Source organism: Lepisosteus platostomus, chromosome 13 (assembly GCF_059453375.1).
Source record: "Lepisosteus platostomus isolate fLepPlt1 chromosome 13, fLepPlt1.hap1, whole genome shotgun sequence".
NCBI classification, from domain to species: Eukaryota; Metazoa; Chordata; class Actinopteri; order Semionotiformes; family Lepisosteidae; genus Lepisosteus; species Lepisosteus platostomus.
Window position 1 is genome coordinate 43,430,661 of NC_142623.1, and position 27,137 is coordinate 43,457,797.

At 41.7% G+C, this 27,137-nt stretch overlaps 1 protein-coding gene across 3 annotated transcripts in view; it reads right to left on the bottom strand.

The window, feature by feature from the left end:
• sgcd (sarcoglycan, delta (dystrophin-associated glycoprotein)) overlaps nucleotides 1-27,137 on the bottom strand; it is a 177,612-nt gene that overhangs the window by 71,792 nt on the left and 78,683 nt on the right. The window contains exon 1 of one of the 3 annotated variants that reach the window (XM_088604815.1): nucleotides 2,857-3,224. The exons of the other annotated variants lie outside the window; for them this stretch is intronic. The gene's annotated coding sequence lies outside the window, so the exon portion shown is untranslated. Of the gene's footprint in view, nucleotides 1-2,856; nucleotides 3,225-27,137 lie in introns of those variants that run through there. 3 annotated transcript variants of the gene reach the window in all.

Sequence of the window (27,137 nt, forward strand, 5' to 3'; positions counted from 1 at the left end):
TTCGAGGTCTCTGAGAAACTTTTTTTTTCTGAGTAGCAGTGGATGTGGGCAGAAATCTTTTGAATATTAAACATCTTCTCAGTATCTTATGTTCACAGAGAAACTGGTAAAGCAGATTATTTGTTTAATCTTAATATTGCATTGTGTATTTTATGCTTCGATGATGATAGCTGCTAAATGCCTCGTTAAAATTGCTAGTACAGTATGTGGATTAATATGTGTGGTTTCTGTGTTTTGGCCTCAGGGCAATCATGAAGCTGAGAAGAGGAGATTACTGATGGCTTAAACAAATAATTGGACAAAATAAAAGTTCATTAGACTTAAACATGTGAGTCTGCAATCACATAGCCGTGCTGGAAGTGAAAGCATTCCATTCTGACACCAGAGAACCACAGACCAACGCAATCTGTTGTTTAATCAGAGATTCCAAACCTCCTGGTTATGTTTTGTTTTCTTTCCGGTGGATACAGAAAGGCTGTCCACTCAAACAGTGCTGCGCCTGCTGAGGCGTCTGTTCCGATTCCCAGTCCTGGTGTGCATTTCCACATCTGTTCCGCCGCCATTCTGCTAGGAAGTATGTTGCTCATGGGAAGAGGCTGTTGGTACGTAAGTGTGCTAAACCATCCAAAGCTGCTGCACTGTATGTGAGTGTCACACGTGAAAAGATGTGACCAAGCAGTATAATCACAGGTAAGCCCACGGTTGTTATAAGAGAAAATGGCATTCTTGTTTGATCAGGATAAGATGATTTTTAATTTAGAATTCCTTTTTTTCTCTGTACACTCTATTAAACTCAAAAACAGCATGGATCTTATTATAATTATCATTATTAATAATTCTAATTTTTCATTATAGAAATAGACCCAGTGCTTATGTTTGGCAAAAGAACTACGACTGTGATATTCTGTAGATATGATATGATTAATTAAGAATCGTATGCGCAAAAGGTACATTTACTCTCTGCCCAAGGATATCAGAGAGTCACCTTCTCTAAACTCCTTCAAATCCGGACTCAAAACCTTCTTCTTTAGAAGAACCTTTACTTAACTGGTTCCATTCTCCACCCCTCTGCTTTTCCTAGTACCACCATCCACAGTCTCCTCTGTATATAGTAATTGTGTTTTATGTTGTGTATTCTTTTTATTTATTGTTGTTCTCATTCTGTAAAGCACTTTGAGAAGCCACCTTTAAAGGTGCTATATAAAATAAAGTTTATTATTATATTGCTCCTAATTTGAGTGAGCATTTTTTGTGATAATATAAAATTATACGTATTTTCATTAATGATATCTGTGTTGTGCCAATTAGTTTAATTGTGCAACATGCAGAATGACTTAATCACATTATCCGGTAGAGGAGTCCTTTCAGGCAAAAGCTCCTGTTGAGACGGAAAACATCAGCGAACCTGCAAGTGAGGCTCAGAAAGAACGCGTTTCCTCTGAAGCGCCACGTCTGAGTTAAAGAGCCGGCAAGCAACAGAACTCGCACTGTTGCAAAACAAACAGCCACATCTCAGGGTTCTGTAAACACTCTTACAGGCCCTTGTTTATTTAATGCTGTCTGTAGACTGAGACAAAAGCTAAGATAGTGTTTATCGACTCCCCCCCACTGGCGAGGAGGCAGTACATACTGTAGTGGAACAGTAGGGAACACGAAAAGCAGAAGCACGTCAGTCTCTCTTCGTCTGACTTCGGCGTGGCTCAGGCAGTCAGGCAGTCAGGCAGACAGTGTGGCTGGGTCATGGTGTGTGGGGGAGGGAGAGGGTGGGTGCCCACTTGAGGAGCACAAGCCCCTGTGTAAGTCTGGAGCTCTGTAACCAAGGCCCACAGCTTGCCTCTTCTGTCATTAGGTCGAAGTTTAAGGGAGCTTGATTATAGGTAGAACTGTGTTGCATGTTCCATTGAATAGACTGGGTCAACAGGAAAGAGGAATGTCGTTTCCGTTACAAAATAATTAAAACGTGTTCTAAACCAAATCCACCTAGTGACCATGACCAGTTTGTTTTTTTCTCTCACTTCGACGTGGGTCAGGCAGCAAAACTTCAAACAGCTGCGTTTGACTTCAACATCCACCCCCTTACGCCGGCACACGCGACACGCGCAGGGCTGTGTCTGAGCACACACACACACAGTCCCATTTGACGCTAACCTGCACTGCAAGCTTGGTGCTTGATAAGTGTTTCTAAACTTCCTCTGTTTGTAAGCCATAAAAATGCAAAAAGAAGTTTTCTTTTCTGTGTGACTGACTGCAAGCTTGTTCCAGACTTAAATGCTTTGACTGGAAACTGAGATTTCTTACTAAACAGTTTGCTTCTGTATTATTTATAGCCCCTTTCTCCCCAAAGGAGTAGAACAACAAGAAACAAATGCCAGTAGAAAGCGATATAAGAAATTGGATTGAGTGTCTACTTAAAATTAAACTAAGGACATAGGGCCACCCTTGAATTCTTATTTCGGGGAGCTTGGCTCTCAGCCCTGTCTGAAAACTGCTCGCAACTGTCAATATCCTCCCCAAGCTCAAAGGATCTCAACTTCCTTCACATAACCTTTAACTCTGTGAGAGAGAAACTGAAACTCATCAGTGCAAGTTTAGCACAACATCCGCAACTTCTGATAGTTTTGTAACACGCTGAGCCCATTTCAGAACAGATGTTTAACTAATGTAACTCCTGTGATGACTGCTTGCTTTGCACTCTCCTGCTGTTATTAGCAAATGGACACATACTGTAAGACACAAAATTTCTGCCTTGTGTTTCGTGTCAGAGATAGTAAACTACCGTTTCTCAACAAGAAGCGCAGTAGGAAAAGAATCTTATGGAACAGACAAACAACGAAGTATGAAAAACAGAAGTCTTACCTCTTTCTCTACCAGTTTACCAAGCTTTTACGAACTCAGGGTGTGTCGGGAAGATGAAGAAGATTGAGTGTTTTTTAAAAAGCTGCATGAGGCCTGGCCTGACAGACTGCAGGCAGCACTTCTTGTCAGATTTTCCAGTAACAGACTCGTAGCCAAGTCCCTGCCCAAGCTGGAGGAAATTCCTGGAGAGTTTTCAGAGTCCTTTATCCAGCAGATTCAACCGAAGCTGCTCAGTGACTGAATTCTGCACCACACTGCTAGTTTGAATTACAGCATTTGGTCAGCTTCCAAATTTAGACCCAAAACACATGTGCAAAGTTAAAGGGGCAGGCCTGGTTATTTCTCCATTACTACAAGGCCTCTGTGTTGTGCCATGGAAGGAAAAGCAAGCAGTCTACTCTCTTGTGTTTGCGTGCTCTTACTTGGCAGTGTGCTCAGTGTCTCTACTCCACGGCTCACTCTCCCTGCTCCGTCGTTTTGCAACCTTGCCTGTAAAGAATAATGGGAGTCATTGTGAGCCAGAGAGAGTGGTCGAGCATTTAAAGTGGGCAGCGCATGTAATGCAATTAACGCCAAACAATTGATATTGTAGCTGCTTAATTGTTCTGCTTTATCTTGTGGGGTGATAATGGACTTGGTACTTTGTCACTAAGTTTATAAGGAACTTTGCCAATATTTTTTTTTCATATACAGTACAAAGCAATTACTGAGTATGCTACACTGTTAGAGCACTTTTCCTGTCCTCTAACAACAGAAGACATGTTCCGAACCGAGTCTCACTTAGCGGATGCGCATGTGAGACTGGAACCACCGCATGCAGCCAGAATGTCCCCACCAACAAAAAAAACAGACTAATTTACCACTCAGCTGGCATTTGTACACCTAGATAAAACATACAAAATTTGTACCGTAATGTTGACGAAAACTGCATTTAAGGGGATCTCTACCTCCAATGTCAACCCAAACATAACCTTGGATCCTATTGTCCAAATACTTTCTCAAAGTACAATTTATTTAGGTACCACAATTTCACTGAAGTCACCAGAATACACAGAATAAAATAGCTTGTCACCTTAAAATCATTTCCTCTTTCCACAACAACCTTTATTCATCGTGGGCTAATAGCAAATAGCAAAAACTCCACCACCAAGTTTTTTGACAACTAATTTCTCTGCTTCAGATCTCAGATTCAAAGAAAAACTGGTGCCAGTCATGGTTCAATAAGGGATGCAACTAAATGAAAGAATTGATGTCAGGAAATCATCTGGTTTGTAATTATATAGATTGTATTTCACAGCTACAGTTGAAGCTAATGTTGAGATGGCATTCAGTTTGGGATAAGGGTCAGTGTGCAGTTGGGTTTAGGTTTAAAATGATCATAACAGACATTGATATCAGTTATTCAACCTTGGTTTGTACTTGATTTGGGCATTTGGATTTTCGGAAATTGTTAAGCTGAGTGGTAGACCTAAAGATACAAAAAGATGCATCCATTCATGATGAGAAAGCCCTTTATTTTTAGAAAGAGTCATGCCCATTCCTGAGCCCAAGGCACACTTCACAGGTGTCACGATTGTAATCCCTCCCCCTTAAGGGCGCTCCGGCTCGTTAACATTTGAGTTGATTTTGCGCACCTGCTCCTGGTTCCTGCCTCCCTACTTAAGCCAGACGCTCACTCTGTTCTGGGCTCTGCACTGGTTTCCAGTACCAGCCGAGTCCGGGACCTGAGTGCCTGGTCCCGTTCCCCCTTTTTCCCCCCGACCCTCCGCCGGATCCCGCTCTGGTTTTTAACTCCGTTTGTCTTCGTCTTGGATGGACCGCCCGGCTCTGGACATTTGCCTCGTCAAGGATTTCCCTATGGATACTCTTTGTACTGTTTGCCTTGGACTCACCCCCCAGAACACCAGCGCACCTTGGACACGCTCCCTGTTTCCCTTCCAGCCCCTTTACATGCTTTTTTCCCCAGAGTGTTTTCCTCACTCCTCCCCAGATTGTGTTGTCTGCATAGGGTCCTGAAAAACGCTTTCGTTACACAGAGACACAGAGACGTTTTTGTCTGTGACACCAGTTAACTGGGAAGCCCTGTTACTCTGGAGTTTTCTCCGGACAGACTGCCATTCTGTACATCTTTTCCTTGATTTCTATGAATGACTGTGAAACTACTGATGAAGAAAGGACACTTCATCTTAGAAAGGAGCAGTGTGGTTTTGTTTTTAGGTTTGTAGTTTATATTCTGTATTATCATATCTTCTGTTAATAAAACCTCATTTCATTAGGCAAGTGTACTTTAAATTAAAAAGGTAAATGTTTTTGTCAAGGTTAGGGCTTTCCGCTATAATTCGCTTTCTGTGTGGCAGAACATATCCTGAATATTACTGTCACTTTTTTAGTAGAGTTTAACAGTTTGTCCGGTGATTCATCTTTGGTCTCCTTAAAGTAAGTGTAATTGATTGTAAAAACTAAGATTGTAAAGGTGTTTAGCAAAGCAAAATCAGGTGGGTTTCCTATATGCTGTACTTATGCAAGGACAGTCTGATCAGATTTGCACTTACAGCAGATGGCAAGAGAGATCGCTGCTTTTAGAGCTACGTACAGTAACCTTCAGAATACACAGGTCTAAACAGCCAGATCAGCATATTCCATGTTCTGTCTTCCGTCAGCGCACTGTATTGGAGGCTGCAAATTAAAGTAACTCTGTGATAATGATACAAGAAACTGCAGTTTCCATGCAAAAGTCTAGGAGCAGTGCTAATTTGAAAACTTCAGAGGATGTAGTTAAAATATTCTCCACAGTGTTGTCCTGGCTGTGGTATAATGTTAACCAAATGCAGCTGCAGTGTTTAGTTTTCAGCTTGAGATTTTGTCATGTTTTTACTGAGTACTTCATAATTATCCACAACAATGGGTTCTAAAACCATACAGGCTCGGCAGTGACTCTTACATATGTTAGCATCATTTCAATTGTGTCTTGTATGACAGAAAAGAATATTGCCTCAAATAAGAAGAATGTATTGTATTTAAATGAAGGGCAACATTCTGGTTATCATTTCTGCCTTGCAGCGCTGGGGCCCTGGGTTCAATTCTGGACCTGGGATGCTATCTGCATAGAGTTTGTATGTTCTCCCTATGTTTGTGTTGGATTCCTCCCACAATCGATATGAATAAAAAACAGACACAATCCAAATGTACTGGTACTGTAGGTTAATTGGCTTCTAGGAAAATTGGCCCTGATGTGAGCATCTGTTTGTATCTGTGTGGGCCCTGCGATGCACTGGCGTGCCGTCCAGGGTGTATTCTGCCTTGTGCCCATTGCTTGCTGGGATAGACTCCAGCTTCCCCCATGGCCCTCAGTACAGTATGTGAAGCAGTTAGAAGATGGATGGATAGTATGGATGGATAGAACGTTTCATCTTACAGCACATAGCATCTCATCTACGAAGCACCCACTGAGGGTGTTGGTTTGGAATTTCTGGTTCAGAGGGGACAGCGCCACTTACTGGTCCTCCAGCACCATTAACAACAGCAAACAGGTTCCCAGGCTTGCTTAGCTTCTGAAATCTAATGAGATTGGGCTGGTTAAAAATCGTCCAACGGCAAATAGTCTCCCATTACCAGACCACAACCTTCTAGCGACATGTGAAAGTGATATTAAAAGGGTTTGTAGCTGGGTTACTTAATTTCTGAAATCTTGGAAGGGGCAACAATTAAAAACAAGGAATTGAAGTCTTGTATGTTGATCTTCTTTTGTAAGATAATTTATTCCCCATTAAGCATTGCCAGCTGTCTTCCTAGAGCAGTATCATTCCACTGCAAAAACCAAGACTTTAAAACTGTTGGAAAATACTTAAAACATAACTCCTTAAGAGCTAGCCTGAGATCTCCGATAAACTGTGTCAAGTAGTGAAGAAAAAAGATATACTGTAATTTAATTACTTTAAAACATTCCCCCTGTATTTGTATGTCTTTTCCCCTCATGTTCTGCTACAAAATTTAATTAATCTGGAGTTCTGGGTAAACAGATCTCGAATCTGAAGTCTGCTATTCTGCTGCTGGAGCCTTTTTTCAAAATGTTTTCACTGCTTGAATGGAAACATAAAAAGACTAATTTGCGCACTACTTGGGAACTTAAAAAAATCAAGTTAGTATTGAATTTCCATTTTAAAGGCTCATTATTCCAGCTGAATGGAATGCCAGCAAAAAAGGCGCTGGAAAGCATGGCACTAATGCACCTGTGGGAAGGAACAGAACAAAGAAGAACTCTGAAGTCTGTGATATGTGGGAATGATGCTGGCATGAATGATGTATGAGGGAAATACTTCAGCATTACAGGGTTGCAGGGTGGATGTAGTCACGTTGTGTAATTCAGAGGCTATACTGCGCTATTTATTCACGTCCTGTTTAGGATATGACAGAAGGCATTCAGACAGTTGCTATATTATACAAGGAAAAGGAACCACATCCTTTCATGGTCTTTGCTGTTGGAGCTGGCCCCGGACCTTGACGTGGTGTCTTGAATTGCGCTCTCGCTCCTGCACCTGCCACGCCACACATAGAGCTGACTGGCCCTGACGCCAGTGCATTCTGGGACACCTGAGACCTTGTCTGCGGTTGGGCTGGGCTTACTGTACATAAGCTTAGAGCTCATCAAGCCATAGCAAGAGAAAGGATGAAGGACGCGTTGAGTAAATCGTTTTTCAGAAAATAGGGTATTGTGTAGTGCTGTATATTGAGCCATCCAAAAATCTGATTTCCCACTTAATACAAATCCTAAATGAATGGTCTGTGTGTTGCCATTTTCTCCCGCTAATGCACCTTGGTGTCTGTTCATTACATGTCCATGAAAATCCAATGTCCAATGTCCAAATAAACATGTTCCTGCTAAAAGTCAGAGAACTACAGCAGAGATTCACCATGAATCATTAAAAATGTTTCAAAAGTGCTAGAATATCAGAAACATTTAACATTCAGCCCAGACAATTTCTTTGGTTGCTGGTAGCTAATGAATCCAAGGATCTCCTCCAGCTGCTTCTTGAAAGAAGCCGGGAAACATGGCTGGGCAGCTAGTTTATTGAAAAAGCCTCATGTTCTCGGTTTCAAATGCCCTTCCCTTATTTTCAACTGTTCAGGCCAGGGCAGGGCGTCACCTGCTTGTTCCGCCTTGAACCCGAGATCTCTACCAACTCTGCCTTCCCATGTGCTGCCGGAAAACAACGACTCCACTCGGATGCTCTCTCTTCTCTTCTGGCTCCTTCTCCCGATGTTGTCAGCCCTCTCCAGGTCTCTGGCATAGCCAGAGCTTCTCGTCACAATATCCCTTCCCACATTCCCCGCTTCAACTGCTCTCCTTACTTCTCTCTTTGGGTTTCCACTATGTTGTCTTCAGGCGTCCAACCCCTTCGCACCCAGTTTGCGGCGTTTGTGTCTTCCACGTCCTCAGTCCTCCTTCCCTGTTTCCCCATCGGAGCCCTCCCAGCCACTGACACTCACTCCTCCCCAAGGCTGTGAGCACACAGTGTCTGTCTGAGCTCAGTCCGGGCACTCTGTTCATCGCCCATGCTGGCGCAGGTGTTGGCAGAAGATTGGGCTTCCTCCTGTCCTAATGCCCCTCCGCTGGCGTCCAGCCGGGTGCGGTGTCAGACCCTGACTCTCCCCCATCACAGCTTCTAACCACTGACCAGTCGAAAACCCTCTCAAGCATCCCGGACTCATACTTGCCCTGTTTGTAACTGCTGTTTTGGGGGGTTCTGCCTATGATCTGTCCTCTAGTCATAGTATACGAACCAGATCGGCAAGGGCCTCTGTACAGCATTCAAGCCTTCTGCCATGAGTGCTCTTATTGTTATTATTCCCATTTCTTTTTTGTTTTTGTATCGATGTTTGCTGCTTATTTGGTTCTTAAGCACAATGCTAAATGTTTTCACATGTAGAATTTAAACTAAAGAAGACATACTCGCTATAATTAAAGTAGACATGAAAACACTGAGCTGAGGCAGAAAATAATTAAGTCGCACAGTCAGAATGGGTTTCTTATTAACTGTAATGGAGACTGTTCTTTCTGTTTATGTCAGCAATACCAGTGGGTGCAAGCTTTTTCAAAACTTGTGTTGTACTTGTGTGCCTTGGCGCCTGTGAAGTTTCCAAGTGAAATAATGTGCATCTTCTGTCATACAGTTGTTTATTAAGCTTACAAATGCTGAGCGCAATCTAAACAAACTGCTACATTTTAGAGAAGCTCTTTAACAAATCTGAGAGCGTGTGTTAGTGTCTGGAGTCCACTACAATGATTGTGGTTGTCAGAGAACAAATCCTTCATTTCAATGTGCACATTTGTAAAGTACAGGAAACAAAAGCAAAGTGTTTCATTGCTGAAAAGTGAAACATTAGTCTGTAAGCAATAAAGACGCTTATTGTAGTGAAGAAATGTTCAGTGTAGGAGGCATCATGTGCCCTTGAGTAAAAGACATGTTAATCAGAATTGTAGCCCCTGCAGGACAAGGATTTTAGAGGAATTAGTCTACGCTATCTCAGTTCAGAGTGAGTCTGGAATGATGCATGTTTTTGCATCTCAATAAATTCTGCATCCCTTTGCAGTCGATCAAGGTATGGCTATAGAATGCAGTCATATGATGCGCCACCTACAGTACACAGGCAGACTGCCTGATTGCTTTGATCTGGGGCTTTTTGCAGTATGTGCACAATGATTCGAACTGTGTGGTGGTGGTGTGCGACTAAGTGAACCTTGAAATATCTCAGAACATTTCAATTAAATGCTACCAGGTATTGCAATAACAAAACCAATAAGAAAAAGAAAACAGTGTGGAATAACCAGTACTGGAAATTACTGTAAAGACTGGTGAAATCCCCTAATACAGTATTTGACACCAGTTAGTTTTGATCTGTGTGCTTGGCTCACACCATCCCAAAGTGCTGAATGGAGAGAAGAGTGATCTGTGAGTTTTGCCTATTTGTAGTAAAAAAGCTATATTTTAGCTATATAGTAGTGATACAAATATTTATGTTTGTCCTCTTGATGCATATAAAATACTACATAGGAAAAATGCTTTATGCTCATAGACACTCTCTTCAAAGCAAATAACATCTGCATGTGCCTTAGGCTCTTAAATCCACCCCTCTTGACCTCTTTTAAGGAATGCAATAGAGTTTCTTTTCAACTAGAACATGAATAAAGTTACTTGCTGTTGCTTTACTGGTAGTGTCTGGATGTTTAGAATTCAGTTTCATTTGTAGTTGAAGTATTTTGCTCTGTGTATCTTTTGTGTTTGTTGATGTTTCCTGACTTTTGCTCTTCTCAATAGTTTCAATCACTCAGCTAACTACTGACAAAACATCAACTATTTGCACAACATGAATTGTGTGACTTGGGAAGAAAAGTATCTAAAGTTGGCTGTTCAGAGGAAACCTTCCAGAGCCTTATTTACCCCCTGGTTATACAGCTTGCATTGTAAATACAGTAATTAGGAGTTAGTAATTAGGCTGAGACTTGACCACAATAGAAAACACTAGAAGGTCCTTATTTTACCACAGAAATGTTGTTTGCAATAATTGGTATGTTCACTGGTCTTCTGATTTCTTCTGTGTGAGAACACTCCTTAAAATGTCCATGAAATTGTATGAAGAGGGCTATTTGCAGTCAAAAAAAGAAAAATGGGATTATCTTCCTCAGGCTGTGGATCCATTGTAATTACTAAGATATGTACATGTGAAATTAAGGAACTGCAGAGGTAAGAATCTCAAATTTAAGTGGAATTTCAGCACAGCCCTTGTGGGCTAGAGAACAGAGGTGATTTAGAACAATAAATATGAGGGAGACTTCAGGACTGAGGAGGTTATTATTTTCGCACTCAGCTTCCGGCTGTTATAAATCCCCGACTTAAAATAACTTTGAAGGATAGAGAACTGCTAAAATGCTAATTTCCTCTGCTGCAGAGTGTTGCAGTAGAGGTCAGCAAAAATGACTCCTGACTCCGCTGCTGAAGAGGCTGCACAGGCCGGGGCAGTGAGTGCTTCAGCAGGGTGCTGTGAGGAGGAGGGGGGGCAGTTCTGGCCGAGCAGCTTGCGTGCGACCAGCAGCAGTGTCCCCACAGCCAGCCGTGGCCGTGTCCCCCAGCTGAGCTCGCTTCTGCCCACTTCCCACTTCTTACAGAAAGGCAAAGGTTCTGCCTCACAGGGTCACACTGCTAATACCCCTACTGATCACTTCACATGCCAGGGATCAGCAGCTATTCTAGGATTTCATGTTTCGGTCTATTTTTACTTTTGAAGGCTTGGCATGGCTGACAGTTTCAGAGCTGTGGACTCTCTGTTCAATAAACCCCCCAGCTATTCTCTAGACATGAGCTCTACTGGTTTCACCTTCCCTCTTCTCCTCTGCCCCCACCTTTTGTTGAGCTCCAGTGTTTCCCTGGATACTGTTTTGACATGCACTGGTACAGTGACAGCTTCCTACTCCTGCCTCTACACAAACTTGAATCATGCGACAAGTCACCAGCTTCTCAGTGACCAGCTCTGTGCTGTCTGGACCCTGTGCTGTGCTCTGGGCGTGTCGTGTTGCGTGTTTTCCTCACTCCTAGTCAGCATCCAAAGCTGAATCAGCATCACCTGGAGGAGTGACGCAGCTCTCGCTGACAGCATGTCTAAGTTACAGAAGCTTAGAGAACTCCACAGGGGGCGCTGTTGCACAGAAAACAAAGGCACACCGGTCTACTTGAGTGCCCACAATACTCTGCCCCCGGTGAATTCCTGGACAGCGTTACTTTTGCTATGTGCATTTTGTAAGAACTTTTTCCAGTTTCTCTGGAAATGAATTATTGAGGACATTATTACACGAAAGTTAAAACAGGGAAGAGGGAAGGCGTAGTTCCTGCTGTCCAACTACGTACAATTAAGCCCAGCACAAGCGAAATGAAGTCACGTCTAAGCCTCTGGCACTCCGCTCAAGAAGAAAAAAAATCAGCAAAGCCGGAAGATTTGAAAGGCTGCTGTGACATCTGAACACGTCAGTGGCATCACAGTAGCTCGCTCTTCATCAAACTCTGCGAGAGCCCAGTCCTGATTGTGCCATGGCTCTGTGCAAAGAAAGATAGCGCCAGGCTCGTGTAGGAGAACCCTTAAAGACAAAGAATAATTATACTGTCTGAGATAAGTAATGGAGGCAATATACTTTCCAAACACAATTTGCGCATACAATTGATAGGATTAAACATACGCCATTTGATTGATTTGTGTTTATTTTGGAGGCTCAGGCTTTGATTAAAGTGGCATTTGAACTTTGCAAATCAGATTAGAGAACGACAACACTTATCTTCTGCTTTAAGAAAAATAGACATCCTCGGCTACCACAATTCATTATTTTAACATGTCCATCATAAGGATGTCCAGAACGCTGCCTGTAAATCTGCTTAATTCCTACAAGGCAGAAACTGAAAAACAAACATCCTTTTTTCTATTTAGGAAAAACACGATTTCTAAATCGTGAGAATTATCAATAGAAAATAATAGCTGGACCGATGGGTGAAACTAACAACCTTTTGTTATTCCTGTATAGTACAGTGAAATCAGTGAAGTGTCAAAATCACATGGATCAGTTTATTGCATTTAGAGTCTGTTTCCCCTTTCTGTAAGATGCGAATCCGTCTTTCCTTCCATCAGCCAACAATGCAAGCAACTGGAAAATTGTCTCCTTTTCTTTTTTTTCTACTTACAGAGAAGTTTGATGCTTTTTTTCCCCCACAAAGCTACAGTGTTAGCATAAATCCCTGTCCCATGCATTGCAAATTAAAGCTTTGGTTAGTGAAATGTGACGCATATTGCGTTATTATTCCACGGAATGCAATTTATCAATGAGAATAAATGAGTGCTAAATTTAGAACAAAAAAACTTTGCAAGACCCCCCCAGGGAAATACTATCCTTTTTTTAATAAAGCAAGGCTGGCATTTCCCTCCCCTCATCGTGCACCTCATTACTAAAGAAGCACAAAGGGTAATACAAATTTAGCGCTGGCTATCACACTGGTGCCAGAATGAATTCTAGACCAGATAACTGCAAACCCAGGCAGTGCAGTATTTCTATCCTTGCAGGTCACATAAATGCCAGGCTCTTCTTTTATCAGGCTGCACTGTGCATGACTATTGCACGCTTTTTTTATGCAGAGAATCACCTTCCCTGGATGTGTTGAAGAAAAGGGAAAACAGACCTTCACAGCAGGCATGAGTTAAGTGCCCAAGCAGTACATCTTCCCCCAGCAGATCGTGAGCACTTTTCCCTAACAGTTTAAGCTGGATCGCCTGCTCATCAGGACGTGAAGAAGGTGCACAAGGGGCAGTCTGTGAATCAACCTGCCGTCACAGACAGACCTGTATTCAATAATGTTGGATGGGGTGCCTGAATCTTGCCCTTAGGAGCTTCAGGCGAGACATTAGACCTCCAGTGTCCTGGCTACATTGCCCCCTGGATTCACACACACTGGGCTCCCATACATTTCTGCATTTACTCCGTGAAGCCATTTCACACTCCTCTACCTGACATGTTAAATGTTTGACACATTTACATGGTAAACAGTACCGAAGCAAGTACAACAGATTACGAAACAGCTTCTACCTCCAAGCAATAAGACTGCTAAATAGCCAACCTGCAGCTCCTTTAGCAAATCACCTGTAATGGCTACATGGACATACTGTACAGTTTTCACTGTATTGTGCATACTGCACTACTTGGACATAATAAAGTATTGCATATACCATGGACACATAGCAGCTCTATTTATATTGAGTTTTGTCTGAGTTTATTTTATTCAATTTCTATTACATAACTAAAACCTTAATTTTTTTATTTTTACCCCCCCCCGGTGAGCTCATAGAAAAGATATTTCAATGCCAGCAACTATTTCTGCACGCTGTATCGTTGTGCATTTCATAAATAAACTTTCATTGATTGATTGATTGTGTAGTGGGCCTGCATGCAAATAATGGTGGTTGTGTTGTGTTGTGTTGTGTGCCACCCACGTACCATAGTGCAAGCCGGCGGTCAGGACAGTCCCAGACGAACCAGACCAGAGGCGGCAGTGAGAGGAATTTTCTTTCCTTTATTCACGATGTGCGCACAACAGGAGCTCCACGACACAAGCAAAACCCGTCCAAGTAGAACTCGAAGTACGAAGTACAAAGCAAGCGTCGGAGATTAAAGACATTTTCTGGTGGGGGTGGCTGACTACTATAACTATCCCCCCACCTACAGTACACTATCACTGTCTATCTTACTTGGTTAATAAGCTACGGAGTGCAGAAAAAGGATCACCATTTGACCTTCCCATCTACCCTTCCCGCTTACATCCCATATCACTCCTTCCTAGTCTTCTTCACCTTCATCACTGGAACCTAAGATAATATATGGAAAGTCTCTATAGCAGCCCCTGGACACGGGGATGTTCAACTCTGTGTCACCTCCTCCACCCTGCAGGGAGTAGAATACCCCCCCCCAGTGTTCCCTCCAAACCAGTTCAAACCAGCTCTTATCAGGATGTTGTATGGCTATCTGCTAGCCCTTCCATCCCTTCTGAGGCAGCCCAAGTCTCCAGTGGTGTCTCAGGCTGTACTGTGGGATGCCAGGCAGCTTGATCAGCAGTGCCAGCACACACGATTGTATGGCTTTTCATGTAACTTTAACCAGAGGTACAAGCTGGGATGATTCTAGAGTACAGTTACATATACTGTATACCGTATATAAATAATAAGGTAATCAAAAGTTAAACCTTATACACTAAAACCTGTGATATTAATGGTGATTCCAGCACAAATGATTAGATTACAAAAGTGAATTATAAAATAAAATTAAATCATTCAGTCCCTACAGCAGAGTGTTCTTGTCAGTGGTGTATGAAGAGAGTCTCCTCTGGTATGCAGAGCGCGTTCGGATCCTTTGGGATTAAAAGTGCTATATACTGTAAATCTAAAAAATTATCTCTGCATGAACGTGTACAATATGTTTATTTCATCAAGCTTCTTCTAGCTTATTCAATCTGATAGATCTGTCAGGTTTGCTTAATCATATCTTAAACACAGAACACACATTTCCAATTGAACCGTGAGGTCTGCATTGTCATGACCCATTACACAGGGTACATTTATATCAATCAATTAACATTTTTTCTCTGAATCCTGAATTTAAAAGTTGTCGTGGTTTACATTACACTCTAAGATGCTTCTGTTAAGACTTTGTATTACAGGGAGTGTGAAACTTTAATAGCTATGGCAAAAGGCAAATCAATTTATGTTACGTGGGATGAATTTTAATGACCAGTGTTAAGGTTTCTTGTTCTATTTCTACTTGTGCCTGCACACAGTGACCTAACAATATTTCAGGACCGCATATTTAGCTGTAAGACAATTGTGCAGTGGAAAGTCTGGCCATCAGTCGTACCAGGATATACAGTAGTAATGATCAGTGGAAAAGTGAAAAGACAGAGATTTCTGCTTGTCAAGTTGCAGTTAAAAGTGCTAATTATGGCATTTAAAACATAGAAAAAGATTAGAAAATGAGCAAATGCTAAACTGGGGCCTGCAACACGACACTAAAGACCTGAAAAACAACTACAGGTTTTAGGGGCTTCCTTGTGCAAATTCCTTGTGTCTCTAACTTCACAGTACATCAGCTTACATCTCCACTCACACTTTCATTGTTTTGTTTCCTAGAAGCTGTTTGCATGGCACGGGCTCTGGAGAACGTTCAAGGGCAACTGTATTAATAAAAATCTTCCCTGGTAGGAGTTAAACTCGACATAGCATGCCCCGTCCTTGAACTACGAGATGATTTACAAATAATGACAGTATTTCAGAGCTCCGTTTCCTATTGACTCAAACACCTCCACTGGCCACAAAAGTAATCAAAAAAATCAATTTTTTCTTTTCAGTTTATTTTTCACCCTTCCTCATCTCCTCTGGGGGAAGACTTTCTTCTTTCTCTTCTGCTATTTGCACTTTTATTTTAAAACTATCTTAGTACTAAATTCCTTCTACCTGATACCTGTAGCATTTTCAATTCCCATTGCCATTATACGGTGGTATATATGTACAGTGCTTTTTATAGCATTTTTAAAACATTTTTATTTTGAGCACTAAAACAACATTATTAAAGTACTCAAACTGGTCATGAATATTTAATATTTCCATTTATCTTTGTAATCTTTTCATAAATGCATCATATCACTTAAATCTACAAACATTAAGGACTTCTTAAACAAAAGAATCACAACAGCCTGCAATAAAAAGCCTTTACAATGTACACAATTTAAAAAATTACCAAAAAATAAGAACTTTGAAAATTTTAGTTTCTAGGAATGACACATCAAATCTAAGAATCCACTGCAATTATCCTACATCAGCTACAACATATGAGCATAATTTGTGCATGTTCTCTGCCACTGTTCGTAAGATCATGTCTTTGTTCCACTAAGCTATTAGTCCATTAAGTCATCACATTAGCCATGCTTTGTTGAGCTCCAGTATTACTGTTTGTGCAGATGAAATGTTTCTGCTTAACCCTTCCAGACGGTTGTCCTCATTTTTTCTCTGTTGAAGATAAAGAGACCCGATTTTCACTGTCTTTAAATTACTCTCTTTAAATTATGTCTCACTTAAAGGATATCTACCCATCGTTAGGACACTGACCAACAAGGAATGTTCAGTTATGAGTTCTATCAAGAAGACTGAGTTTGGACGACCCCAAAGGGCGTGGACTTAGGTTTGCTGTGACTTTACTGTCTTGAGGGAATGAGAGTCTGGTTGTAAGAACAAGATCATTGGGTTAGGGTTCTGTTGGTGCAGAATGTGTGTCACATTGCCACGTTAAGAAATAATCAGTGTATCATTATCATCTCACTAAGTACCAAAAAATGTGGAAAACAGCATTAACAAGTGAAGACTGGAATTCACATTCTATCAAGATTGGCTTTCCTGAATAATGACAGAGATCCAAGAATGAAACATTTGTCAGTTCTTCCCACCTTCCACAAAATCTCCTGTACACGGGGCTTATAAAGTTAGTCGGCCCGTTCAAGACTGTAATGTGAGAGCTGTGGACTGTGGAGCACTGAAATTGCGTCCGGATGCATTAGGGATCGGGCTAGCTGTATTACTGTGTGCCAGCCGAGAATGTGCAGCGAGTCCTCGAGGGGACCCTGGTGATGTTAGTGTCCTCTCTTGTGCGCTGCTGCTGTCCTTGGGAATACAACCCATTTTCACCGCTCCGCGGTGCACAACTTTCTCATTAAACACAAGTCAACAGGCTAACCTTACAGCACCCTTAATATTGGTTTGTTCACTTCACTACCTGTACGAGTCTAGAAACGGTCAACAAAATAAACACAAGCAGGAATCTCAAATCTTGGACTAGTGCCCTATCGTGGCCATTTAGCAGACTCATCCAAGAGAGCTGGTGGAGACAAGGAGATAAAGCTCAACAACCACTGCAGCAGTGTCACGTGCAATAGCAGATTTCACATGAGAGCTGGGGTAGAAGTGCGTTTGTCTGAGTAGATCACAAAGGCAGAGACTGAGGATCAATGAGGAATCTGTTAGTAGGGAGGGTTTTTCTCTGTTGCCTGGACCTCCCAGTCTAACATGTTTGTTACAATAATAGCAACAACTTTCAGAGGCGGAAAAGGAAGCCCTTTTAAGCCGGCGTGGACCTTCAGATAACAGGGGGAAAGATGTGTGAGCTGCTTCAAAATTGGTGGTGTTTTCTGAAAGGATCTATTTCCTCAATTATTTTGCTTCTGGTGCACCATATTAAAGAGTACGGTGAGTTTGGATTTTAGATTGAATACTGATTTAAGGAAAATAAACTTTGAAACCTTAAAAGATGGAGTAAAGAAGAATAAAACAGAACTTTACAAACATGCTAACCCTATGCAAAAGTTAGGAGATAGAATGCAAGTTCTGGGCACTAAAGGTTTCGAAATGGGTTAGTCAGTAGCTGCACAGATTAATGTTAGTATTGCTTAAGCCCTTTACTTCAGGACCTTGTGTTTGAATTCTGCTCACACCAGTCTAGTAATTGAAAATCATTCTGCTTTGACAGCCACTCAGGTTCCCTTAAGAGCACATTTCAGCCTGTGTGCGACAGCGGTCCCCATCAGAACACTGGTAGACTGGCAGGTCCCCATGTTTGGTTTGACAAACTAAATTCTTTGACCTTACAGAGCATGAAAATGTATTGACTGAATGCTGTAAAAACAAAGACGATGTGTCAAGCAACAATCCTGTGTCGTTATTGATTCATTCACAAATGTTGTTTTTGTGTGCAAGTGTGAAGCTGTATGTCTGTATTTCTTTCCCGATATGCAGAGACTAATTATACATTGCCTCTGAAAACACTGTCTAGGGTCTAGACAGATATACCCCAATATAAATCTGTGGACATCTCTGAGCCACTCAGCCTTGAAAGATGAAACTCTTTTCAGCCTTCCTCTGTCTCTCTGTCATATCCAAGCACCTTCCAGAGATATCTGTAGTACTATAGTACAGTCACAAATCTAGCCATAGACAACTTATTATCAAGACAATGTATTCTTGAAAGAAATAGTCTTAATTTTTTCCTGGATTTGCTTTGCAGTTTGTAACAGTTTAGGAAGGGGCTTTGTAAAACGGTCTGTATTCATTTGGGTTTTCTATTGTTGGGTTTTTAATTTTAAGAAAAGAAAAAAACATGAAACTGCTTTGGTCTCTTGAATGAGTGTCCCACAATTTTTATATTTTACCACTAAAAAAACCCTCTCAAAAGCTGCTGAAAAACAAAAGCAGCAGTATAGTACACTGTAAACATTTAAACAAATATTGAGTTATTACTACAAACCTGCTTCTAAAGAAATCAATACTGTGCTTTATTGCATAACACAGATTATTTTTGGGTAACGGAGGTGCAGATTTGCATAAAATCCCTTGGTACAACTACAGACATCCTCCGTGATGCTTGGAACAGTGTTTTTAAACACAGTTACAAGGGCACTCTGTTATTCAACCACATAATCTTTCTCCCAGACATCTGCAAGCCCCCCCCCCAGTGAGAGCAGCTAACAGGCTTTGAGCTACTGTGTTCTGAAAGAGCTGGATACAGCTTCATAGCAGCAAACACTCCAGGACAGCTGCCAAATTGTCATCTTCTAGCATTTCATGTTTAGTCGTGAAACAAAAGAGAAGCAGCTCGTTAAGAGAGGGTGACAGAAACAACACAATTGCATTTATTTTCAGAGTAGCGTGGCTTGAACTGTGCTGTGGACTGTAGACTTCTTTACTGTACTGTACCATAGGCCTCTGGTGCCTAAAGGAACACTAATGTCTTTTTGTTTTCTTGGCCTTGGAATCCTGTGGACATGTGGATTTTCGTCTTTTTGCGGTGCACAGAGGTGTGCTGCACCTTTGAAATTTAGAGAAGCCGGGTGTGCTGGAAGCACAGCTGTGCAATTGCTGCTCCTCTCAGTTCTCCTGTGGCCTCATTAGCTGGGTTTCCGAAAGCAGAGCTCCTGCGCCCTAGATTCCCATCGCCTGCTTTTGACAGCTATAGCAAACCCCATCCGAGCAAGATCAAAAACGCAGCATTCCCTCAAATCTCACAGTAGCTCCCCGACATAGCAGGCTCTATGCAAGAAACCCAAAAAACAAATTACAACACGCTAAAGATACAAAGCTCATCCTGCCTGCTTTCAAAATGGAAGCTTAAAGGTGCACAGCACCAGCTGTAGCTGTTAATATTCAGTTCTCCTTTTTGTGCAGAAACCCTATTAGGAAAGGTGACTAGCTTTTTTGATAACTACAGTACATTTCTAGGATCTAGCCACTGCAAATAGCCACGTCACTACAAACATACAAAAGCTTGCTGTGTGTTATCACCCACTTTGGGGTAAAGTGCTGTACAGTACGTCAGTGTCTGCTTGAATAATGCAAACTAATTCATTCTTTCAGTTTCAATACATTCCAAGTTTAATTACAAATCCATACACCATACAGTATACACTATGTACTGCACAAGAAGACCTGTTATACACATCCATTTATTTTCCTGTTTGGCATCCCACTGTATATATTACATACACAATGATTTCATCTTTGTGATTGTGCGCCTCTGGTATGAATGCTAAGAAGTGAATCAAATTGGTAAGTATTGCCACATATAGGCCCAAGAGAAAAGGAAGGATAAATTGCAAACATAATGGTCACTGCCGGACACTTCAACAGATACTAAGGACACTACATGACTGGGACCAAACTCATAGTTTTCCTTGTTACACTAATCACCCATCAGAATTATTCATTCTTTCTCCCCAGACACTCAACACATCTGATCATGTTGTTTTTGGCAACATAATCAGTATTTTAGTTTGGACAAGAACTAAAACTATTGCTGTGGGGAATCTATGAACTTGGTAAAAGTCTTATTGTCAGTGAAAGGATTATTTCCTCTTGTTTAGGTTCATTCTGCTATTAGAATAGTTATCAGAATAAACCCAATTAGAATAAATTGTAGCAATTGTTTTCTAATCCTAGTCATGCATGGTACCAACACAAGAACCTTTTGTACAGTAGTTCTTTATATGCTTCCTCATAGTCTGAAATCCAGAAACCGACTGCACTGTTTCTGAGAACTGAGAACCATAACCGATTGCACTCAATAAAGGATTGCAGAATTGGCAGGCTCCGACTCCTGTTCCAGTAAGCACTGACAGTTGGAAGAGCTAAATATGGAGGAAACATTTTACCTCTTCACCCCCTTTTTCTTTTCAAAAATACAATGATTAGGAAAATTAGATTCACATGTAAAAGGATTTATAGGGTGGGCTTTGTTCTCCCTTTAAGAGGAAGATTTAACCATTCAAGCATTTTAAGTGTTCTTCGACAACAGCCAGTGAGTTCATTCAGTCTGTCTCTTTTGTTCAAGTATTTACAGTACCTCGTGAACAAGGCTGTCCTCGTATTCTCTCCCGCGTTACAGTAACATTTTTGATTACACCAAAAAGCCTTCAAGGGAATGGAGGCTTCCACAAGCTGTCAGATTCAATTTTCACCGAGTCAAAACCATTTAGAGGTTGAAAACGTTAAAGACATTTAACACTTCCTGTTTTCCCCACTCCGTGAAAGAAAACTAATGACCTTCTCAGACTGAAAACTGAACTTGATCTACACAGTAAGTCACAAAGCTCAAGGCACATCTTCTGCAATTACAGATGTGGCTGCTGTTTTAGACACTTTCATACAGTATGTTGAGCATCAAGGCAGCTAAACTTAAAAGGCATTATGATGTTTGAAAAATATTTAATTATGCAACTTGCTTTTATTGCAAAATATAAACATACTATGTGCCCATAATTTAATGAAGTGGCAACACCAAAAGGTTGTGAAGAATTAATGTTCTGCTTCCAGGTAGGCATTAAAAAATAAGATAACTATTACATCCTGCAAATATGATTTGGACCATATGGAGTTATCAGGAGACCATCAGAAAACTGTAAAGGATTCAACATATTTTTATGACCTCGTAAAAGCATTTAATAAAGATGCTGTGCTACCTGTCTGAGCTCTGAGTGGGGATGAACGGCCCCTTGTCTGTAGTCTGGAGAAACAATGATTTATTAAAGCATTTGCCACAGTATACTCAAATAACTACTTAGCTGGTCTGAGTGCTGGCCTCACAGATTGCCTGTTAAATGTAAACATGCAAACCCCAATCAGACATTGAAGTTAAAAAACGAAAACATACTTTTTCATGATGATTGGTTCTGATGGTTGTGAACGGAAGAGAAATTCCTGTCACATGACATAGATTCTGATCCTAAGCATCCTAGATCCAGTTCAAAACCCTGAAAACTGAGCTGACAAAACTTGTTCTAATGCTGGAAGATGCAAAAACAAAACACAACATCACAAAGGCAAGAATGTCTCTTGGTTATTTTTATTAAGCCTGAGTTTCCATATAAAAGTAAAAATGTATGAAAATTGGGTTCAAAAGTCAGAATCTCACTGACATTTTCAAAACTTTTCTAATAAACTGTAGCCGTGCTGGTTTGCTCTGGATGATTAAACAGTGGGTTAAACTCTGGAGGTAAAGAATGTGGAATAAAAGAATGTGTGTTGTTTAGTCCGGGTAGAAATTTTAATTTTGTCTGCACTGAAGAAACACCTTTACATCCATGCCCCTTCATTTACACAGTTTTACACCGGATTTGAAACCACTTGCTCTTTTGGCCTATAATGTGTGGTTCGAGAAGATTCAAACCCATTTACTGCCATCTGCTCTCTTATACAGTGGTTCCCCTACTAACCTACAGAGGACCAATGAGAGTCCTGGGAGTGAGTGGCCTGAATTCTCCGGCTGGCCTGACCGCTGACCCGTGCCAGGCCTGGGACAGTGGCAGGCAGCCAGGTTGACCGGGGTGCCACACCTGTCAAACAGTAACACAGGTGTCTTAAGGAGAGCCTAGTGTAGACGAGAAGGGCAAAGGCATGACTGCATGGCCAGAGACACTCCTGTAAAGTAACAACTTCAGTTGGACAGTCTGATTTGTCAGGCGGGGACAGGACACGCAAACCCATCTGTGAGGGAGCAGAAAGGACTGAGATAAAAGTAGCAAACATACGAACAAGCACAGTCTATGTCATTTCCAGACTGAATAACTGTGCATCTGTGCACTGGATCTTCCTCTATTTATGCATGCTCTAGTTTAATTGTTTTGATGTAAACGAGGACAGTAGGCCACATGAGGAAATACCTAAGAATGTCTGTAGTCTCTGCAGTGCAATTCTGCCCAAAGCAGATCAGGTTCACACACAGGCTTACAGCAACACTTACTGTTGTACAGTAGATCCTAAGCTTGTCAAGGGCAGGACCAGTTTCATCTTAATATTGAGTCAGAAAGATTGTCTTTAACTGCTGTTTAACTATCCCCTCCTTTGTGTGGCAAATCTGAACTTCACAATATGGAAGAAATAAAAGGCAAACTTTAAATTTAGAATCAGAAATCATCAATGTGTCACTCAATCTCCGTGACCTCCCCAGTACTCCACAATGTGGAAGCTAGACATTAGACACTCAACAACAAAGTCAACAACACTAACCATTATGAAAGATGCCTCAGTAAAAAAAAATAACAGCTTAAAAACTAAACTAAAACTGAAATTAAAAATCTCTGAGGCGTAACATAGTAAAACCCCTTAATCCTGTGGAAGAGATTGCCTTTCTTATTTATTATATCTTTGGCCAGCACAACAGATAATAGCTGGCAGAACAGTATGTCTTAACTACAACAGTATGTCCTCCGCAAATCAGACATTTTAACTGTATTATTTAGCCAGACTGGACATCTGTTGAGCTCAATATCCTAGAAACTCAACAGCATTCCCTGGAATGGGACCACAAGAGGTTGCCCCTTACAAAAACTGACCAAGACCGATTCTCAATTTAGCAAAACTGACGCCTTGGCTTCTTTTAAGAAATAGAAGTTCTCAACTGAAGTTCAGGAGGGATAATGACAATCAAGACTCTTTTATATCATGTGTTCTAAATCATAATCATTCCCATTGCTCAAAGCCATATATAGTATTGTACGTCCTGCAGAAATCCCTCTCTTTTCACATCCCTTCTCCTCAGCTCCTCCTGTGCTGCTGCCCCTTGGTCCCTCCTCTCTCTGCAGCTGGCACTGGCCTTGCCAGGGGGCAGGTCCTCAGCTGCTGTAAATGCATTGACCTAAATCTCACTCTAGCTCTTGGGTGTCTTGGGTGTCATCTTAATGCTCCTTGGATATCATTGGATATCATTTGATCTACTTAGAATGAAATGAGAAAGGTAGGTCTGGTGACCTCATTTGTAACCTTATTTTCTCTTGACAAAGTTGCATTTTCAGATTACCTTTTTTCACTCAGGTTGTCTTGTATTTCCCATGACCAGGATCACTATCAGTTTTGTTCTGCTTTTACTAGGGCACAGCAGAACATCCCTGGCATGGATCAAGCATGGCAAATCCATCCATCCATTTCCTATCCAATGCACAGTCACCTGCCTCAGCAAGCAATGGGCACAAGGCAGGGTACACCCTGGATGGAACGATAGTTCGTTGCAGGCACAGTAAATACGAACCTGAACAAATCTTAAAATCTTGAGTTTTGAATTTTCACTGATAGAAAGGTTGAATTTATATCTGGACCTATGTCAGCGGAGAATTTTCCAGTCTATTGTTTCACAAGCCTTGGGGAAAGCAATGATTTGAATGTGCTACTTTAGATGTGAAAAAAAGCAGAAGAGCTGATACTATAGGCTGTAACCTGAACAAAGGAGCAGTCAGCATAGAGAGCAACTCTATGTCAAGCAAATGTTGAGAGTGGCCAGTTATTAGACATAGGGTAACAATGGAAATAGATTGTTCTCTTTCTATGTACTATATGTTCAAATACACACAGCATGTCTACTTTGTAAATCCTCTTATCTATCCACATAAAATGAATGGTGGTATTCTGGTCAGCACTTTGGGCAACAAACCCAAATGAAAAATAAATAGTCACTTTTCCACTAGAAAATTAATTTATTTTAATTAATTAAAATGAATGACTGTAAAACACCAGAAAGGATACTCAGAAACCACAGCTGAGACTCTAAACCATTCACGGATCCATCCACTATGAGATTGTTGCTCGACACTGACCAAGGTGACAGCAGCCCATGTCCTGTTCCAGAAGGTCAAAGGTGAGATTGCACTCTTACTGGGGACAAGTTAGAAACACCAACTGATTCATCCAGCTTGTCTCTGGAAAGTGGGAGGAGAACGGATCACCCAGAGAGAGACCGCCGCACGTGGGGGCAACATGCACCTCAGCAGGGACCGAGCAAAGGGGCAGAACTGAACCCAGGACCTATGGGCTGCGACACATCTAACTGCCACGCCGCCATGACACAACATCCTCCAGCCACATCAAATAGAATAGTCACCCTAATTCTGTTACAGAAGTACAATAGATCATATTAAATCATATCAAATCATTTATGCAGGTCCCGTTTAGCACAGATCCTCATGTTATCCTAGCTAACAAAGTCACAGAGTATCATAGCCCATAGCGATTGAATCATGGCCCAGATCATGAATCTTTTCAGCAGGCAAGGTTGTTCACTGCTAAACTAAAACACTGTCCTTCAATCGGTACAGAACCTTGTTATGATTTTTGATTCATGATCAAGACCGCAGTGAAACACTGTACGACGTGTCCTCTAGAGATCAATTGAGGATTTTCTCTGGTATTTACAGTACTTTAAAATAAAAGGCTTGACCACAATAATCATTAATGGGGCAGGGCTCCAAATGTAGTTCAGTGGCACATACTGTACCTGCCTAAATCACTGGCAAAAGGGCTCAAGCTGTGACTTCCTCTTAAAGTGCCAGAGCTCTCCAGCACAAACACAGCACCACACCCACTCGGGACTGAAAACTCGAGACCTAGTGTTAATGCATCGGTTGACTAACTGCATCACAGAGGCAGAGTACATTCTGCTTTTCAGAAAATTTTGACTTCTATAGAAATTCACAGCAACGAAGAGCTGATATGTCTAGCCTAAAAAATGTGAATTTGAGCAGATTTAGCTTTGACGGAGTGGCGATGAATGTCGAGTCATGAGTTTCACTGACAAAGCAGTAAGGCTGAAAATATGCTTGAGAGTCAGGAAGCTATCCAGCTGGTAAGGGAAGATAAAGATGCGAAACAAAAAATACACCTGCTTTCAGTTTGGATTCCAGATTAACTGTGACGCAGGTTCAAGAGGTAATGCCACTGGACTTTCAGACATTCCTCTCCCAGCTGCATGATAATAAGTCATGGTAATGCATCTAGTGGGAGGGAGGTCTTGTAAATTAAAAACATATCTAATACCTTCAATATGAAACAGAAACAAATCCCAGTGATGTTACGGGGCTACTGTGAGAACATGAATATGTTTAGAGAAGACGTAGCTTTACTGTACTGCACATGCAAGCCTGCTTGGAAAGAACAGAAGAAAAGTTGCAAACCTAAAAAAATGCCTTTCGTCCCATTTTGCTTGTTTGGTAGTCTGACACAACACTTTGCGAAAAGAAGCGTTTGTGACTTTCTATTCTAAATGGATTTTCTTTCAGCTTCCAGCTGTGATCCCCTGTCCTAGTTTTCACTGCCGAGTGTAAAATAGACCCCATGCTTGACCCTATTTACACCCCCTAATGTTTTGTACAAATGATTGAGATCGTTCAAACCTCCTCACAATCTGTTTCAGACTGAAGAGAGCTTGTTTAATCTGTGCATCTACTGTACAGTATGGCAGTCCCCTAATTATTCAATACTCTTGGTTTTCTCTTCGATCTAATTGGCTTCAGCTGTACTTTTCTATGGCCATGCCTTTGCTTCATCTTGAAAACCAGCAGATTATAGAAAGATCAGGGATTATTTTTTTCCACACCGCTGAAGGGCTGGTAAATCACTGGACAGTGCAGTGAAAGCAAGATGCATTCATATTAAAATGTAGGGAGAAAACAGTAGAAAAAGTAGAATATCACTGTAATATCGTGGCAGTGCGATGATTCCGAGGCATGGACTGGAATCCCGGCTGGTGCCGAGGCTGAAGTTGGAAACAAATGGGGAGACGAAGAGGGAGAACAGTGGGCAGGATCCGAAGGAGTCTCCCCAATCCGGAGTCTGACAGGCGAGGTACAGAGCTAGGCAGCCACAATGCAAACAAGCCATGGAGGATCAGGGAACTCGTTTGGGGGATGAAGCGTGGGGTCAGTACACAGCAAAGCTCGGACAAAGCAAGCGGAGACTCTCGGGAAAACCCCATGTCAGAGCACTGAGCAGGGGCTGAGTCGGGACCCGTTAATTAGAGGCAGAGGGAGCTGATAACCGCCCATACAGCGTATGGACAGCCCCGGTGGGTGTGAGCCCACATTCGCATGGGTATCACTGTCACGCCCTCTACAGCTAGAGGGCGCTCCTACTCTGTCCTGTTCCTAGTTTCCCTGTGCTTTGCTTGTCCTTCCGGTGTGTCTTTGTGTGGGGCTATTTATTTTCGTGTCACCCTTTCCTCCTTGCTCGTGTGGTTTGTTGCCCTGGTCTCCCAGGTTTGTTTTTGTTGTGTGTACTTTTGTACTTGTTTTTTTTGTCTCACTCCCCAGAAGGGGGTAGCTCTCAGCCGTGGGCCCCCAGAGGTTTCCATTCAGTTAAATGAGGTTTTTCCTCCCCCCAGTGCTGTGCAGCTCATTTGTTTT